The sequence below is a fragment of the Camelus ferus genome, chromosome 9 (assembly GCF_009834535.1).
Source record: "Camelus ferus isolate YT-003-E chromosome 9, BCGSAC_Cfer_1.0, whole genome shotgun sequence".
Lineage (NCBI taxonomy): Eukaryota > Metazoa > Chordata > Mammalia > Artiodactyla > Camelidae > Camelus > Camelus ferus.
In genome coordinates, this window is record NC_045704.1 from 23,969,285 (window position 1) to 23,989,616 (window position 20,332).

Here is a 20,332-nt window from a genome sequence, read left to right on the forward strand (position 1 = left end):
CAGCTGACAGTGAAGACTGGAGAAGGTCTGGTGAAGAAAAGGAGGGTGGGAAAGGTTAAAACAGTCAAACAGGAGAGCTGGGGGGTAAACAGCAGTGTTACAGGACTGCCACGCAGCACTTTTTTAAAGGGCACGTTTGAAGTCTACCGTCCCTATTAACTTCAACTTATCACATTTAAAAATAAAATATCTTGGTTTCTGTGTATTTAGTCCCTGCTGTTTTCTGAATTTTCTTATTGCTTGTAATAATTTCTCAGATTCTCTTGGGGTTTCCAGGTATACATAATTGCACCATCTGCAAATCATTTTACCTCCTCTTTTTCAGTTTTTAGACTTTTTATTTCTTCTCATGTTTATGTTGCTAGTACCACCAAAGCAATGTTACAAACAGTCGTAGTCTGTTTCATTATTTGTTCTTTCAGGGGATTTCTCTTGTTCTTTTAATTGGGAGAGGTTCCTCTGCTTCTTCATTTTACCTATATTACTCTGGCTCTATGAATTTTGGAGGAACAATTATCTACTGTGGTCTTGAAGGGCTTCGAAGACCTAGCTACCGCTGTTAGACAAGAAAAAGAAATAAAAGGTATCTAGATTGAAAGGGAAGAATAAGAGCAGTAGTAATGGATAGCTTTGTCTTGGGATATGCTCTTAATGGGATACGCTGTGCTGCCTCCAGACACATGTGCTTAATTTAATTACAATGAAAAATTCAGTTCCTCAGTTCCTGAGCATACACGGACAACAGCTATATAGTATTACTGCAGCGCACATAAAGAATTTCTCATCATTGCAGAAAGTTCTATTGGATATTTTTGCTCTAGTGTTTCCCTAATGGGTGAGGTCGTAGCATTTGGTCATAGATGTATGCGTGCTATACCAGAAAAAAGTATGCATCTATTCTTTGAAGTTTCACCGATGTAGAATTCACATACCATACAACTCACCCATTTAAAGCGTACAATTCAGTGGCTTTTTACAATATTCACAGTTATGAATACATCAATACAACCAATTTTTGAACATCATTACCCTAAAAAGAACCACCACACTACTGAGCTGTCACCTTGCAAATCCTACATGCCCTCCAACCCTAAGCAAACACCAATCTACTTTCTGTCTCTTTAGACTGATCTCTCCTGGACATTTCACATAAATGCCATCCTTTGTACCTGGCTTCTTTCATTTAGCATGTTTTCAAGGTTCATCTATGTTGTAGCTTGTATCAGTAATTCATTTCAAAATTGCTGAATAATATTCCATTGTATGGATATACCACATTTTACCTATTCATCCACTGATGTGGGTTGTTCCACCTTTTGAGCTATTAAGAAAAATGCTGCTGTGTACATCTGTGTACAAAGTTTTGTGTGGATATGTTTTCATTTTTCTTGGGCATAAACTTTGGAGTAGAATTGCTAAGATCATACAATAAGTCTAAGTTTGACTGACGGAAGACCTGGAAGACTTTTCCAGAGCAGATGCATCATTTTAAATTCTTACTAGCAGTGGAGAAGGGTTCCAATTTCTCCACATCCTTGTCAACACTTATGCCTGTTCATTATAGCCTTGCTAGTAGGTGTGAAGTCTTATCTCATTGTGGTTTTGATTTGAACTTCCCTGATAGCTAATGATATTGAGCATCTTTTCACATGCTTGTTGGCCATGTGTATCACCTCTGGAGTAATGTCTATTCAAGTCCTTTATTTTTAAAATTAAGTTGTCTTTTTAATCATTACGTGGTAATAGTTCTTTATATTTTCTAGACACAAGTCCTTTATCAGACATGATCTGTAAATATTTTCTATTCTGAGTGTTGTCTCTTCACTTTCTTGATAATGTACTTTGGAGCACAAACATTTCCAATTTTGATAAAGTCCAATTTAATTAGTTTTCCTTTAGTCATTTGTGCTTTTGGTGTTTATCTAAGAAGGCCCGGCCAACCCAAAGCCATAAAAATTTACTCATACATTTTCTTCTAAGTTTCATAGCTTTAGCCCTTATATTTGGGTCTATGATCCATTTTGTGTTAATTTTTGCAATATGGTATAAGGAAAGGATCCAACTTCATTCTTTTGCACATAAATATCCAGTTGTCTCTAGATCATTTGTTGAAAAGACTAGTCTTTCTCCATTTAATTGTCTTGGTACCTTGTTGAAAATCAATTGACCATAAATGTAAGGTTTACTTCTGGACTCTCAATTCCATTCCACTGATCTATATGTCTATGCTTAAGCCAGTGCTACACACTCTCTTGATTACTGTAGCCTTGTAGTAAGTTTTGAAATCAGGAAGTGTGAGTCTTCTAACTTTGTTCTTTTTCAAAATTGTTTGGCTATTTGGGGTCTCTTGATCCATATAAATTTTAGGATCAGCTGGTCAATTTCTGCAAAGAAAAAAAAAAAATCCAACCTGGAATTCTGACAGAGATTATGTTGAATCTGTACACCAACTTGGGAAGTATTGCCATCTTAACAATACTGTCTTCCAATGTATGAATGTGGTTTAAGTTTTATACTTTTTTGTTAAGTATATTCCTAGATATCTTTTTGTTACTATTATATATGGAATTATTTTCCTAATTTCATTTTTATATTGTTCATTGCTACTATATAGAAATACAGCTAATTTCTGTATACTGATCTTGTATCCTGCAGCCTTGATAAACTCATTTATTAGTTCTAATAAATTTTTTTTGGTGGATTCTGAATATATGAACATGTCATCCAAAAGCAGTTTTACTTCTTGCTTTCCAATCTGGATGCCTTTCATTTCATTTTCTTGCTGTATTTCCCTGACTAGACTGTCCAGTACAATGCTGAATACAAGTGGCTAGAGCAGATATTCTTATCATGTTCCTGATCTTGGGGGAAAGCTTTCAGTCTTTCACTATTAAGTACGCTGTTAACTGTGGGTTTTGGGCAAATGCCCTTTATGAGGCTAAAGTTTTCTTCTATTTCTAGTTAGTTGGGCATTTTTATCATAAAGGATTGTCAAATAGATAATCACATGGTTTTTCCTTTTTCATTCTACTGATGTGATGAGCTTACCTACTTTACCCTTATTTTGATTTATATATGTTACAAGGAAATGATGTCAAATTTTAAAATACATTTCTTTGCATCTCTTGAAGTACTAATATGGCAAACAAGTATATTAATAGATTTCCCAACAATTTCCTTTGTATTCCTGGTAAAAAAAAAAAAAAGACTTTTTTGTAGTGTGTCATGCTTTAATGTGCTACTGGATTCTCTTTACTAGTATTAATTAGGATTTTGGACCCAATATATATACTAGGATTAGTCTCTGAGTTTTGTTTTTTAATGCTATCTGGATTATATGCAGTCAATCCTCATTATGCATGGATTTCTTATTCGCAAATTTGCCTACTAGCTACAATTTATAACAACACTGTCAAAAACAAAATCGACAAAATCAATACTTCTGTGCTTTTGCAGTCATTTTTAGATATGTCAAGAATTTGAGTCGCCTGATATGCATGGTTCCCAGCTGTGGTCTGCCTCTTTTTCCATCTCTCATAAAGAGATAATCAGAGGATGAAGACAGTAAGAGGCAGTGCAGCACAGCCCAGGAAGCCCCGGCTCTGGGGCCAGCTGGACAAGGTTCAAATCCCAACACTGGCACCTGTTAGTGGATGGCCTCAGGCAAGTCACTTAACACTTCTGAACCTCATTTTCTCTTTTGTTTAAAAAAAAAAAAAAAGGAAAATAGAATCTACCAGGAGGAGTTTTGAGAATTTAGCATGGTAACCTATGTGTAATATGAGTGTATCTATACACACATGTACATATGTCCCCAGGAGCGGTGGTTCGGGATTCTCTTCTGTTCTCAGTGACCTGACAGACCACAACTGGTGGGAATAAGGAGAGTGACTGCAGTTATACTCTGACCCTCAGTTCTGGTGTGTAATACCTGATACATAACAGTAATTTGGACGTTTTCTTCCTCATAAGTGTTCTAGAATGGCTCAAATACCACGGGAATTATTTTGGTTCCTTAAGGGTTTAGTAGAATTCTTCCATAAAATCAACAGGATCTGGTATTTTGGGGTGAGGGATAGGGATGTATTTCTCAAGTTTTCTCCATCATATCTACAGAAATTGTGTTTTCTGGGGCCATTTTGGTAATTTATATTCTTCTAGAAAATCACCCATTTTATCCATTCATCTAATTTGCATAAAATCAAATGAAATTGTCTTACTTGGCTCTTTTTTATTTCAAGGTCTCTATAGTTATTACTCTGTTACCATATTTCATGATCTTTGTAATTATTTCTCTATTATTTCTTATTTTGGATATTTTCACTTCCTACCCCATCTTTATCTTTCTTCAGTCTTCATGCCCAAAATAACTATTCATTTTATGAATTGTTTTCCTATTTTCTAGTTAATAAGTTTCTTTTACCTTTATCCCTCCTATTGTGAGATTTCATAAGCGGAATAATTCATTATTTCATTAAAAAAATCACCATTTCATAATATTTACAGATACAGTTTTTCTGGATACTCTTTTAGCTGTGTAACCCATAGTCCTGAAATACGGTCCTCATCAATTTTTAGGTTTCACTTATAATTTCTATAAATTCAGTTTTAATTTCATGAGACCCAAAAGTTATTTTTAAAATATTTTAGAATTCCAGGTGGTAAGTGATTTTTCTTTTTAATTAGTTCTAATTTTTATTTAAGTGAATGAATAAATTAACAAAAGAAGATACTGTCACATTTATGCCTAAAATCAGGAAGAAGCCAACACTATGCACCATCGCACTGTGATTAGAGAATATTGTCCATATTGTTTCTGCATTTTTGGATCTGAGATTTTCCTTATGGCTTAATTTATCAATGTTTTAGTGAATGCCCTGTGGATATCTGAGACGAAGGTATATTCTCTCTTTAGATATTTACAGATTAGAACTATCATATTCAGCATTTTCACTAGGTCTTTCATAGCCTTACTTATTTCTGTCCACTTGCTTTTCTATGAACTGAGAATTAAAACTCTTCAACACTAATGTATTTCTGTATTTTTCTCACATTTCCTGTCATTTTTTGCTTCATAAATATTGTAATTATTTGATACATGAATAGTCATATTTGTGGTTTACATCTTTATCAGTGAAATATTGCCCTTCTCTGCCTCATTTAATACTTTCTGTCTGAGACTTTCTCTCCCCTCTTTGCATTTATTTAGTAAGTCCTTAGTCCTATCTTTGGTCTAATCTAAGTAACTTTATTCTCGGAGGATCTTATGTATATAGCATGTGATTTGAATTCTGCTTTGTGATCCAAAGTTTTTATTAGGTGAGTAAAGCCCATTTATATTTATTTAAATAAAAATATTTGACCATATTTAATACATTTTGTGTCATGCTTTTCATTGCTCTTTGGGACAAATCCTTCACTACATAGCTGTGTCTGCTTGTCTCTGTGTGTGTGTGTGTGTGTGTGTGTGTGTGTGTGTCGTGTGTGTCTTTAGTTTGGAAGGTTTATGTTTTTTTATTCCAGGGGTTTTCTTTCCTTGTAACTATAACTTCAAAGGATAATTTAAAGGGATAAATTGGGAGTTCAAGATTTGCAAATACTAACTACTATATGTAAAATAAAGAACAAGTTTGTACTGTATAGCACAGGGTACTACATTCAATATTTTGTAATAATCTATAATGAAAAAGAATATGAAAACAAATATATGTATGCATATGTATGACTGAAACATTATGCTGCACACCAGGAATTGACACAGCATTGTCAAATGACTATACTTCAATAAAAATAATACAAATTAAAAAATAATAATAATAGATGCTGAAGAAGGTGTGGAGAAAAAGAAACCGTCCTACACTATTGGTAGGAATATAAACTGGTGCAGCCACTATGGAGGACAGTATGGAGGCTCCTTAAAAAACTAAAAATAGACTTACCATATGATCAAGTAATCCCACTCTTGGGTATATATCCAGAGAAAAGATACATGCACCCCAATATTTATAACAGTACTATTTATAATAGCCAAGACATGGAAGCAAACTAAATGCTCATCAATAGATGATTTGATAAAGAAGATGCAGGTTGTGTGTGCATGTGTATGTATGTATGCATATAATGGAATATTACTCAGCCATAAAAGGAATGAAATAATGCCATTTGCAGCAACATGGATGGACCTAGACTATTATACTAAGTAAGTCAGACAGAGAAAGACAGTATTACATGGTATCACTTATATGTGGAATCTAGTCAATGGCTTGTAGTAACCTACAATGGAAACAAATGTATATATATATATTTACATATAACTGAATCACTATGCTCTACACCAGAAACTAATACATTATAAATCAACTATACTTCAATTTTTAAAAAATGTTAAAAAAAAGAAATTACATAGGAATTCAGGTTTAAATCATAATGTGTATAGACATATCTTCAGTATCATTGATGACTGTTACAGTAATAAAACAATTATTAACTCTGTCTAATATATAAAGAATTTCTAGTGATGGTAGGGCAATTAAGATTAGGATAATGGAAGATGGCGGAGTGGCAGGACCACGAGCTCGCCTCTCCTCGTGACTACAAGGAAACCACAACTGAATGCTGAACAACCATCGAAAAAAGACTGGAGCCTAGCAAAAAAGACCTTCTGCAACTGGAAACATAAAGAGGGAACCACAGCAGGATGGTGGGAGGGGCATGCTTGGGATATAACTGGGCCCCATACCCCTCAGGTGGGTGACCCACAAGCTGAAGATTTGTTAAGTCGCAGAGGCCCTCCCACAGGAGAGCGCTAAGCCCCACGTCAGCTCTAAGCTCGGGTCCCGGCACTGGGAAGAGAAGGAGACCCCAGGACATCTGGTTTTGAAGGCTGGGGGGCTTGGCTCTGGGAGCCTCACGGGACTGGGGCAAACTGAGTCTCCATTTGCTTGGGAAGCATACACGAAAACTCACGTGCACCAGGTCCAAGGGCAGAGGCAGTGATTTCATAGGAACCTGGGCCAGACCTTCCTGCTGGATTTGGAGTGTCTCCTGGGGATGTGGGGGACAGCTTCGGCTCGCCCAGGAGACATAAAAGCTGGTGGTGGACATTCCAGAGTGTTACTCTACATGAGCTTTCCTGGAGGCAGACATCTTGACTGGATCATTAGCACGAAGACCTAGCCTCACCCATCATCAGACTTCCTAAGCCACAAAGGCCTCTAGACACAGCCCTACCCGCCAGAGGTCCAGGACCAAGCTTCACCCAGCAGTGGGCAGGCACTGGCTCCTCCTGTCAGGAACCCTGCGTAAGCCTCTAGTCCAGCCTCATCCACCAGGGGCAGATACTAAAAATAAGAAAACAATAATCCCAAAGCCTGTGTAAGGAATCCACAAACACATAGAAAGATAGACGATATGAGGTGGCAAAGGAGTATCTTCCAGGCCAAGGCACAAGATAAAATCACAAAAGAAGAAATAAGTGATGAGGAGATAGGCAATTTATCTGAGAAAGAATTTAAAGTAATGATGGCCAAGATGTTCAGAGAACTCAAGAGGAGTATAGATGCAGAGAGCGAAGTTTTTAGCAAAGGGTTGGAAAATATAAAGAATATTCAGAGTTGAAGAATAAAATCACTGAAATGAACCATACAGTTGAAAGAACCAAGAATAGACTAAATGAGGCAGAGGAATAGATCAGTGAGCTAGAAGACAAATTAGTGGAAATCACTACTTCAGAACAGAAAAAAAGAAAAAAGAATGAAAAGAAATGAGGATAGTTTAAAAGGGAACTCTTGGACAACATGAAGCACACTAACATTCACATTATAGGGGTCCCAGAAAGAGATGAGAGAAAGGACCTGAGAAAATTTTTGGAGAGATAATCACTGAAAACTCCCCCAACTTGGGAAAGGAAACAGTCACCCAAGTCCAGGAAGCGCAGAGAGTACCACACAGAATCAACCCAAAGAGGAACACACCAAGGAACACAGTCATCAAATTGACAACAACTAAGAATAAAGAGAAAATATTAAGATTAGCAAGAGAAAAGCAACAAATAACATACAAGGGAGTTTCCATAAGGTTATCAGCTGATTTTTCAGCAGAAACTCTACAGGCCAGAAGGGAGTGGCACAATATATTTAAAGTGAGGAAAAGGGGGAAGTTACAACCAAGAAAACTCTATCCAGCAAGGCTCTTGTTCAGACTTGATGGAGAAATCAAAAGCTTCACAGATTAAACAAAAGCTAAAAGATTTCAGCACCACCAAACTAGCTTTACAACAAATGCTAAAAGACGTTCTCTAATTATCAAACCGTAAGAAAAGAGAACAGAAAGAAGAAAGAGGGGAAAAAAAAAAGAGACCTACAAAAGATTGCTTTGGCATTCGGGGTCTTTTGTGGTTCCTTATAAATTCTGGAATTGTTTGTTCTAGTTCTGTGAGGAATGTCATGAGTATTTTGATGGGGGTTGCATTGGATCTGTGGATTGCTCTGGGTAGTGTGGCCATTTTGACCTTGATTCTTGATTCTTCCAATCCAAGAGCACAAGAAATCTTTCCATTTCTTTGGGTCATTTTGGTTTTTGGAGTATAGGTAACCTCCTTGGTTAAGTTTATATTTATTTTGTTGTTTTTGATGTAATGGAAATATCTCTGCCAGTTATAAAATTCTGGTTTCTGAAGTGGAAAAAAAAAGTGAATGAAGGGCCACAGTGGCAAAATATCCTTTTTTACGGGGAGTTGTATTTCATTACATAAGTATGTATTCTGCATCTTCATTATGTATTGAACTATTGATGTGCACTAAGGATGCTTCCATGTCTTGGCAATTATAAGTAATGTTCCTGTTAATAACAGGGTGTATGTATCTTTTTGAATTAATTCTTACTTTGTGCTTGGCTTTATTCCTTTGATAACTATGTAAGTTCAAAAAGCTAAAGCTCTAAACATTCTTAGAAACAAGGAACAGTACATGTATGTAAATTAAAAAATATATGTGCAGTTAAAAAAAAATCTATCAAGCCGTGGAAGACATGGAAGAAACTTAAAAGACATATTACCAAATGAAAGAAGCCAGTGTGAAAAGGCTACAAACTGTACGATTCCAACCAAATGACATTCTGGAAAAGGCACAGCTACAGAAACAATAAAAAGATCGTAGTTTCCAGGGGTCTGGGGAGAGGGAGGGAGGGAGGAATGAACAGATGGAGCACAAGGGATTTTTAGCACAATGAAATTATTCTGTATGATACTGTAGTGGTGGCTACATGTCATTATGCATTTGTCAAAACCCACAGAATGTGCAGCATCAAGAGTGAACCCTGAAGTATACTACGGACTTTGGTTGATAATAACGTGCCCATGTCAGTTTATCGATTGTACCAAATATGTCACACTGATGGGGGATGTTGAGGGTAGGGGAGTATGTAAGTGTGGGTGGGGAAGACTATATGTGAACTCTCTGTATCTTCTGCTCAATTCTGCTGTGAACCTGAAACTACTCTAAAAGAATAAAGTCTATTCAAAAAAAAAAAATTAGGATAATGGCTGGTAGAATAATTTAAACTGTTTTACTTCCTGTGCATCTAATGACCTTGTGTAAGTTAATTTAGTTGTTAACATTAATGAAGTAATGTAAAGGGCTAAGGAGCTAATCAGGAAAACAATTATTAATGCATGATCATAAGAGTGTGAAAGTTTGCATCTTGGACACCTAGCTGGAATGGAAATGCCATAGAGACGTAAAGGATTTGAACCTACGCTTTAACTTTGACAAAGCATGTAATTTTTACTAATACCTCACTTATTGAGGAAGACAAAGTGGTTACCATTTTGACTTGAAACCACTTGGAAGAGGTCTGATTACCTCTTTTCTTATTTTAAATTTCTGTAAGTAGGTCCTTCAAATGTATGATATGGTGGGGGGATATCCATGTAGTCATTTGAGATTAGTAGTTGTTAATTCTACTATTGATACCTCTCATTTCGATGCAAATGCCTCTCAAATTATAAAATTAACATTACTGCTGTGAATGAAATAAGTGAACCTATGGATGTATTGGTATTTCATGTTGTATATGGATCTGGATAATCAGAGTAATGTCATGGCATTTCTGAAAGGCCAAGAAAGTGTTATGGGAGAAAGTTATGTCAACACCTTCAAATACAACAGTGAACTGAATTTTTGCTCAGGTTAAGGGTATAGTCTAAAAATAATGAGAATCAGTGAACAAATCCTCCTATAATGGCAAATACTGCTCCCACTGATAAGACACAATGAAAATGTGCTGCTACATTACATGTATTGTGGAGAACATTGTGCAAGGATGAATTAAGGTGAACAATTCCTATCAGATATCCTACTGCAAATAAGACAATAAGACCTAAGGCTTATAGTATGGCTGGCGATCATTTAGTATCACCTCCATGGAGGGTTGTAAGTCAACTAAATATTTTTATTCCTGTAGAAATGACAGTAATTTTGGTAGGTGATTAAAAAACATGATCCTCCTGTGTCAACACCCATGCCTGCTGTCAATATATGATGAACTCATAAAATAAAGCCTAAAAAAAAAGGAAAAAAAAAGGATAACTTAATTATTTCTATGGATAGTATCTACTGACTTCCTATAATGAGCAATGACAATCTTAAGAAATTCATACTTCTGCCCAATTTTACTTAACATTATTTTACTTGGAATTTTCTTTTACATACATGTTTGTTTCTTGACTTATTTTTAATTGAAACTTTTTGATTTCTAGCTATAAAAGATAATCAGGATACCACCACTATCTTTTACCTTCTCTTCCCCTTCCTCTTCTAACTTGTTATTATGTTATTACTATACTGTTATTGTGTTACTATTACATAATAGCATTACATTCTTCATATGATACATATTTTGCTCTGTAACTATTTTGTCTTAGTCCTACAGTTGAATAAATTTGAACTTCACTGACAGTCTTTCTACCATTGTTTTGCCTTTTATCTCTTGACTGGATAGTTTTTCCTCTCCCAAGTTCTTCAGGTATTCTTAAAAATACGTATTTCTCAGAATCAAAAAAAAATTTATATCGTGCTTTATATATAATGGAATGACTTTCTTTTACATGAGTCCTTTGCGGACACCATTCAAGGTCTTTGAGCCCTGGATGTTACTATGGAAAAGTTGGAAGGCAGGCTGACTTCTGCTCCCCTTCTAGGTAAATTGATCTTTCTGTCTGGATGTCCAAATGTTTCTTACTATTTAAGTACAGCAATTTTGGAGCTATGTACGGCTAATGATTCTTCTAGGCCATATATTCCTGAGACCCATTTTGCCCTTTTGATTTGTAGATTCAAGTTTTGTTTTTTGTTTTGTTTTTTTTTCCGTTTCATGGTTTTGGTTCTTTGGGACACAAATTATGAATGCTTGCTGCTCTCTTCCTCAGCAGTCACTTCTCTCTAACATTTTAACTTTACTAATTTTATTTCATTTTGTTTACTTTCATCAGTCCCATCCAATGTTTCCCTTTCTGTGCTTTCTACAGATTCCAGTCTCCCGTGTGTTGCTTCCAACAGTCATGATTTCTATTATGGCTATATCTTTAAATTCTACTTCTTGACAAAGTTCTGCCAGCCTATGTTTCATTTCTTTTTGCTATCTTCCTACATCTCTTTGAAGATGGAATATACCTTCTTATGTTCCTGCCCTGAATTCATCTTCTACAGTGGCAAATGCTTTATGTTTGTTTTCAATGTGACATATTTGACCACAATCTTCATGTCTCTGCTGTGAAAGTTTTCTGGTGGCTGTTCTTCGCCTACTATTTGTTCTTGTTTTTCTCTTCCCTTTTTTCTTGTTTCACTGTAAATATCCTGTGCTAGTTCCTTTCTGATTATTAGTCATTTCAGAATGTGGGAAGTTCTTCTCAAATCAGCTACTTGTAGGAAGTTCAAGTGGGAGAGAAGCCTGGGCCATCACTCAGGCCAATAAGAATTTTTCTTGTGATACAGGGTGGATTACAAGAGTGAGCTCTTTAGTCTTTTCCTCATTTCAGTCAACAGATCAGCAGTTTCAGGGCTGTTGAAAATGTAAGTTTTCTCTCTTTATCCTGGTCTTCTTAAACTTATTTTTATAGAAACCGTTTGTGTCTGTGATTACTCCTTTTAACCTGCCTACCTTGTTTCTTTTTTATACCAAAGTGTATCCTTCTGTCATTACTCCTCACATCTAGTCCCGTGGCCCCACACAGGGGACCATCACCCTCGTGATATGCCAGTAACTTTGGAGAACTAAACTTTGGCAGCTTTATCTAAAATCTGCAGCTTTGAGAGTCCTCTGTCAGCATCTTTCTAAACTCCTTGGAGTTTCACTGGATTTGGCAGCCCTTCCTCATATATCGTGGTTCCAGATTACAGACCTCTCTTGAGTTTCATCAAAGAAGGAATTTGACTGTTTTTCATTTTCCTTAAGTGCTCTGAGGTATTTCTAAAAAAAGAACTGACATCTTTACACTGCCACTTTAAAATGAGAAGTTAAGTAAGAAATTTTAGGGATGTAACAACACAATTAGAAACAATCTACCCAAAACTGGGGAGTGTGGAAATAGTGAAATGACCAAGGGTATAAAAATGTCAAAAATATTAAATTATATAACTATGATTATTTACATAATTGCAAATGTCTGTAAAAATATATAATTGTATATGGAAAAAGCATATGATGATTATAAAAACTATATTGGGGTCATAAATAAGTAAAATATATATACACACACAGGACGAAGAATGGAAGGGAAAAATGAAAATTATTTTTTGTTAAGCGTAATGAATTCATTAACAAATTTGTTGCTGTTATCATGGTATAGTTTATGCAATAAAAAACACAATACATGTTCAAAAAACAAAAATAACCCAAACCATATAGATATTTACTCCAGCATCTACTAAACACAAATCATTAAAAATGCAATGATTACAAGCTTGCTCCCCTCATGACTACAACAAAACCACAACTGACTGATAAACAACCATCGAAAAACACGACTGGAACCTAGCAAAAAAGATCTTCTGCAACTGGAAACAAACAAGGAACCACAGCAGGATGGCAGGAGGGGCGTGCTCGCTATATAATCAGGCCCCCTACCCCGCCGGGGTAGGCGACCCACAAGCCAAACAATAATTAAGTCGCAGAGCCCCTCCCACAGAAGTGAGAGTTGTGAGCCCCACATCAGGCTCCCCAGCCTGGGGTTCCAGCACTGGGAGGAGGAGCCCCTAGAACATCTGGTTTTGAAGGCCAGCAGGGCTTAACTCCAGGAGCCCCATGGGACTGGGGGAAACAGAGACTTCACTCTCTTAGGAGATGCACAGGGAATCTTGCGAGCGCCAGGTCCACGGGCAGAGGTGCTGATTTCTTAGGAACCTGGGCCAGAACTGCCTGGTGGTTTTGGCAGGTGTCCTGAGGAGGTAGGGGGCTCACCCTGGGGACATAAAAGCTGGTGATGGACATTTGGGGAGTGTTTATCTACATGAGCTTTCCTGGAGGCTGACATCTTGCTTGGGTCATGAGCACCAAGACCTAGGCTTTAAATGTAAAACCAGACACTATAAAACTCCTAGAGGAAAACACAGGCAGAACACCCTTTGACATAAATCACAGCAGTATTTTTTTTTGAACCAGTTCCTACAGTAATGGAAATAAAAGCAAAAATAAACAAATGGGACCTAATTAAACTTAAGAGCTTTTGCACAGCTAAGGATTCAATAACAAAATGAAAAGACAACCTACAGAATGGGAGAAAATATTTGCAAATGGGGGAATTAGTCCAGTAGGGACTAATTTCCAAAATATACAAATGGCTCAGACACCTTCATATAAAAAAAAAAGCAATCCAATCAAAAAATGGGAAGAAGACCTAAACAGACATCTCTCCAAAGAAGACATCCAGATGGCCAACAAGCATGTGAAAAGATGCTCAGCATCACTAATTCTTAGACAAATGCAAATCAAAACCACAATGAGGTATCACCTCACACCAATGAGAATAGCCATCACTAAGAAGTCCAGAAGTCATAAAAGCTGGAGACAGTGTGGAGTAAAAAAACGAACTCTCCTACACTGTTAGTGGGAATGTAAACTGGTGCAGCCACTATGGAGGACAGTATGGAGGCTTCTTAAAAAACTAAAAAATAAAGTTACCATATGATCCAGCAATCCCACTCCTGGGCATACATTCGAAGAAAAATATAATTTGAAAAGACACATGCACCCCAATGTTCACAGCAGCACTATTTACAATAGCCAAAACATGGAAACAATCTAAATGTCCACTGACAGATGACTGGATAAAGAAGACGTGGAGTGTGTATACATATATATGTGTATATACGCACATATATACAATGGAATACTACTCAGCCATAAAAAAGAATAAAATAATGCCATTTGCAGCAACATGGATGGACCTGGAGATGGTCATTCTAAGTGAAGTAAGCCAGAAAGAGAAAGAAAAATGCCATATCACTTATATGTAGAATCTAAAAAAAAAAAGACACAAACTTATTTATAAAACAGACACAGACTCACGGACATATAGAACAGACTTATAGTTACTAGAGGATAAAGGGAGTGGGAAGGGATAAATTGGGAGTTTGAAATTTACACCTCTTGAGGAGTGATGGAAATGTCAGGTATCTTATTGTGATGGTGGTTTCATAGATGTATACAACTATCAAAATTTATCAAATTGTACATCTGAAATATGTGTAGTTTACTGTATAGAATTTATACCACAATAAAATTGTTTTTTAAAAAATGCAGTGATTGGCTCCCACTTGCCAGTACTAACTATATCCTATCCCTGAAGGCAAGCTCCAAAGGCTGCAACCTTCTGCTCCAGTTCCAACCCAGATCCTATTAGCAGCCAGTTGTCTCCCTATGTCCCCATCTCCCCTGCCTGCAACACTCCGTCACCCCTAGAGGTTAACTCTACTCCAATACACCACTGCCTGCTTAGCACTGATGGTGTGCCAGCCACTGTAAGGGGAGTATAGCAAGCAAGAGCATGGGCTATAAGCCTCCTTCTTTGTTTTGTTTAGAATAAAGAGCAGCAAAAAAGCAGGCTGCACTGAAAGGACAAGTTAGAGTTTAAGTGTCTGGGCTTCAGAAACAGCCAGATTAAATAAAATAGGTGTAAAATCCACCTAAAACAGTGCAAAGCACAAAGGAGACATTCAATAAATGTCTTATTTAGACATTTAAATGATAAAGACATTATTTTAAAAAATCTCTTATACTTTCAGTTTCCCAGCAAGGGAAATACAACACAATAGGAAAATAACTTTTTAATTAAAAAAAAAAACAGTGCTAGGAGAGGATACTACACATTTTCTGTGAACATTTAAAGCAACATCTTCTCCTCTTCAACTGTCAAGTTTCTCTGTGCCAGGCTTCCTACATATCAAATATCAAACACTAACATTGCTATTAACATTTAAAAAATTATTCTGAATGTACAAACTGAATGTATGACTTGTCTATTTCATTAGCAATATTTTCACTCTGAATAATTACCACTAATTCAAAATACTCAAAAGATCAAAAAGTATTTTCATAAAAAACTAGCTTAGCAATTTTGATAAGTTATAACCCACAAATAAAAAAGGAAAACAGATTTATACTTCTCAAAAATTCCCATAATCCCCCACTATGAAAATGATGTAAAGGAGTAAATTTATGAAGGCGTATAAACTCTGAAAATGAGCTTTTCCTTTGGCTAATTATTATCTTTGATCAGTAATGGGTATAATTTTCGTAAGTTAATGCACAGAAAATATACACAATTTAAAATTAAAGTTCAATTTAAGTAAAATTTAAAAAAAATTTTTATGATTCCATTTGTTTTTAATTTTAGGGGAGATAATTGTATTTATTTGTTTAGTTTTTTGATGGAGGTCGTGGGAACCGAACCCAGGACCTCATGCATGCTAAGCATGTGCTCTACCACTGAGCTACACTCTCCCACACGTAAAATTTAAAATTTAGTTCCTCTTTTGCACTAGTCACATTTCCAGTGTTCAAAAGCTACATTTGGTTGGCAGCTACTGTACAGTGCAGATACAGATCATCTCCCTCAGTGCAGAGTTCTGTTGAGCACCACTGGGTCTAGATAATTCTAAGACAAAAAATAAACAAAACACCTATCATTTGGTTTGAGAAATGGTCATAACACCTGAGATTCCTCTTGTGACACGGGCTTTGGCGGGGATGTGGGGAAGTCTGTGTTATGAGCTATTGCTTGGATAGAGAGAAAAATGCATTAAGATTCTGAGCTCAATTTTAAGTTTCTGGGGATGGGGGTGGTGGGGAGAAATCTGTTAAGAGGATGTGCCTGTTTTATAGCTTCTCCCAGAGGGTACATGACAGAATCTCGTCCACAGTCTTTCTTTTCTCACCCCGAATACTCCTCAGACAATCTTGCCCACACAGCTACAAGCTGGTAATATGAAAATGTCCATTTCTAACACAGATGGAACTCCTGCCTTCAGATCCATAAATCCAGCTTCCTTTACTCCACGTCTTTACTGGGACTATTTTGAAAGTGACTCACAGTGTATCCAAACCTGAACTCATCATTTCTTGCACTGCTCCCTGTATAATAATTTGGCTGGCCTTTGTCCCCAGTTCCTGGGAGGTAGCCAATAAATTCTTGAATTTCCCAAGTGCTAAGAGTATCTTTGTTATTCATGGTGGGTTCCTTGGTCCACATCTGACAGTCTGCACTAACAGGTGACTCAGGGTAGGCTCCTAGATCATTTTTTCCTAAGGAGATGACTCGGGATGGGAACTGGCCAAGCCAGAGAGATCCACCATTTAATTAGAGGTCTGGGGCTTTGAGCTAATAGAAAACAGCCCAACCTCTGGGTAGTCAGGGGGGCTGGAGACTGAGTTCAACCTTGTGGCCAAAGATTTAATCAATCACGCATAAATAATAAAACCCCAACAGCAACTCTTGACAGCAGATCTCAGGTAAGCGGCCCCGCTTGGCGATACTCTACACACTGTCACACACTGATGTGCCAGGGAGGTAGGGCATCCTGACTCTACGGGGAAAGGAAAATGCACACTTGGAATCTGGGACTGTCTCAGATTTTGACCAGTGTGTAACTAATTATACGTATAGGGCTTTCCTGAATTCTGAGTCATTTTACTGAATTTATAACCAGTTCATCAGGAATAAGGGTAGCCTGAGGACCCCCAAAGTTGTGACTGGAGTCTGAAGTTTTGGGGAGGACTGTGCCTTTAACCTATAAAGTCTGGCTTCACCCTGGGTAGCTGCTGTCAGCAGTCACTGCACCCTCCAGATCTGCTCCTCATGCAGGGTTCACAATCCCAGCAAATGGAGATCTAGCCATCTGTCCTTCCGCAGACGGGAGAAAGAGGGTCACTGTTGGTGATTCTTCCTCCTCAACCGCACTCCACACAAACGGTGAATCAATACATCCTTCCAACTCTCTCTCTGTCCACTTCTCTCCAACTCCTGTCCAGCCTACAAAGCCCTGCATGACCTGGTCTTTTCCTCTCTTCTACCATTTTCCTCGTTGCTCATAAAATTCTGGCCATACGTGCCTTCTCTCTGATACCTGACCTGACAAATTTATTCCTACCTTAGAGCCTCTTCGCTGTTCCCTCTGCTTACAATGTCCTCACAGAGCTTAGCTAGGCTGGTCCCTTCTCATCATTTAGGTCTTCTCCTATGTCTTATCCTCAAAGCAGTCTGCCTTACCTCCCAATCTCAAGCAGCCTGCCAATAACTGCCTCCTCATCCTGTTTGATTTTCACTGTAGTACTATTTCTTGGTTTCTGACTTATTTCTCCTCATCAGAATTAAGTTCCACATCTTAGTCAAATGCTGTATTCCCAAGGCCTAGATCAGTGTCTGGCACACAGAAAAATCTTTTCTTTTCTTTTTTTTTTTTTAAACTTAGTATCTTAATTAGATATTCAGATATTACTGAATCCACTGAATAGGACTTACAGTTTTACCCTCCTCAAACCCATTCCCTATGCTGTAGCCCGAGTCAACTTTCTAAAACACCAACGTGACACCAATGCCTCCTTAAAAAATGGGGCTCACTGCTATGTTCAGAGGAAGCTCTTTCTCTGAGACACAAAAGATAAGCCTCTTCATGATCTGGCTTCTGTTCAGCATCCCCAGCCCTGCCCCTCTCCCCATCCATTCTCCAGCCAGGCTGAACTACTGCCAAATACCTTGAACATTCCAGGCTCTCTTGCCTCTTGAATTTCCTGTATGTGTCCCTTCCTTATGACACCCATCTTTCCTCCCCAGTTTACCTGGTTAACCTTTATTCATCCTTCAAATCTTCTTAACACATCCTCCCTTAGTAAACCTGCCCTGATCTTCCAAAATCATGTTAGCTACCCCTCCTATGTGCTCCCAAAATCACGTTAGCCACCTCTCCTATGCACTCCCACATGACTCCACCTCACCCCTCCACAGCACTGACTCTGGATGTGCTGTAACTGTCTGCCTACTCGCCTGTATCCTTCTCAAGAACGTAAGCTCCTTGAGAGCAGAAGCCTTGATCCATTTGGTGGTATTACTACCACTGAGCACAGTGCCTGCTGTCATACTATAGGAGCTTAACACATTTGTACTAGATTAATTTATATACTGGAAAATCTACTGACCAATTCAGAAGTCTCTGTTACTCCTTCCATGTTCCCAATAGTGTTGAAGCCAATGTGACCCACAGAAAAGGTCACAGTATAATGACTTCCTTAACCCAGTGAGAGTAAAGAGAGAAAAGTCAGGAATGCTCAGGTTTCTTGATGATGGGGTGTATCTATTTAAGGGTGCTAGCAGGGCCACCTATTAGCTTTAAAGAACTAAACTTACGGTTTAAAATTATGTCATCTCTTTCACCATGTCTCTTTGCTACATAGTTACTAGCGTTTAATTTTTGCTATATGCCCACAAAACGGAAATTCCAGACTTTATTCAAAATACTTGTGTTAATGAAGAAGTATTAAGTATCCTAATTTCAGGGGATCTGTTTATAGGTACTCCATTTTAAAGAGACATAGGTAAGTAAAATTTCTCTTGAAAAGAAAAACTGGCAACTGTCACTAAAGGATAAGAATTATTGTTCTTTGGTACCATGATAATTCGTATAAAGATAGATACACAGATACATTCTGTAACAGTATCAATGTTGTGTCAATTTTTTTTTTTACATTCTGTAACTACAGAGTAATATAAGAGATTTTAAAAATAAACATAATAGAAATTATTCATAAACATAAAGTCTGTCATTCAAAGCAGTCTGCTTTGAAGACTCATTCCAAAAATGAAACCAAAGCTCAAAACATTTTGAAAAACTCTCTTTGGGGGCTGTCTTTAGATTCTGCACAGATTTTTTGGAATATTCTCATAGATGATCAATCTTTGCCTGTGAAAGTGAATCTTACCTTTGTAAGCAACTAGACATTAGAAGCCATGGTGGGAAATTAGGTCAAAGATCATGATTTGGGGTAGGGGGTTATTCAGTGGTAGAGTGCATGCCTAGCATGCATGAGGTCCTGGGTTCAATCCCCAGTACCGCCATTAAAAATAAATAAATAAACAAAAACCTAACCTTCCCACCCACATCCCTTCTCCGCAAAATAAAGATCATGACATTTCTGGATCAAAAGCAAGGTATATTTGAATGAAAAGCACTGACAAGGTGTAAGTTTCCTTCTAAGTGATATACCTGTTCTGAACACAATGCAAATTAAAGGACACCTAGAAACGCTGAGAGAGAGAGGAGAAAGACAAGGAAACTGGTGCCTCTTGAGACTCTGATCAAAGTTATGGCTTCCCCTCAATCATTCGCATTCCCTACTAGGAAGGTACACCACATCAAGGTCATCTGTGGAGCCAGATTAAGACTCCATGGTTTAGAGCAGTGGCTTTTGGCTCTCCTATTTTTTTTTTTTTTTTTGCCCCCCACTGTATCCAACAGAAAAAAATGTATACTATGCTATGACCCAGTTTGTACATACATACATATAATTAAAATAAAAGTTTCATAAATAATTCTCAACCATACCATATGTAAAAGTATTTTCTTATATTTTATTTCACTAAGAAAAATGTTACTCATGGCCTACTACAACAATTTCACAATCCACAGCTTTAAAAATACTCGCTTAGAGTAACTGATGCATAATTGGAATAAGTTAATGAAAATGGGAAAACTCACTTGATTATAAAATTTCTGATGTTATTTTAAACTAGCAAACAAAAAGTCATTTTACCCTTTAGCCAAAGCTTTTAAGAGACTAGATTCTT

General features: G+C 37.2%; 1 protein-coding gene across 5 annotated transcripts in view; it reads right to left on the bottom strand.

The window, feature by feature from the left end:
- DPY19L3 (dpy-19 like C-mannosyltransferase 3) overlaps nt 1–20,332 on the bottom strand; it is a 75,467-nt gene that overhangs the window by 50,615 nt on the left and 4,520 nt on the right. The window lies entirely within an intron of this gene.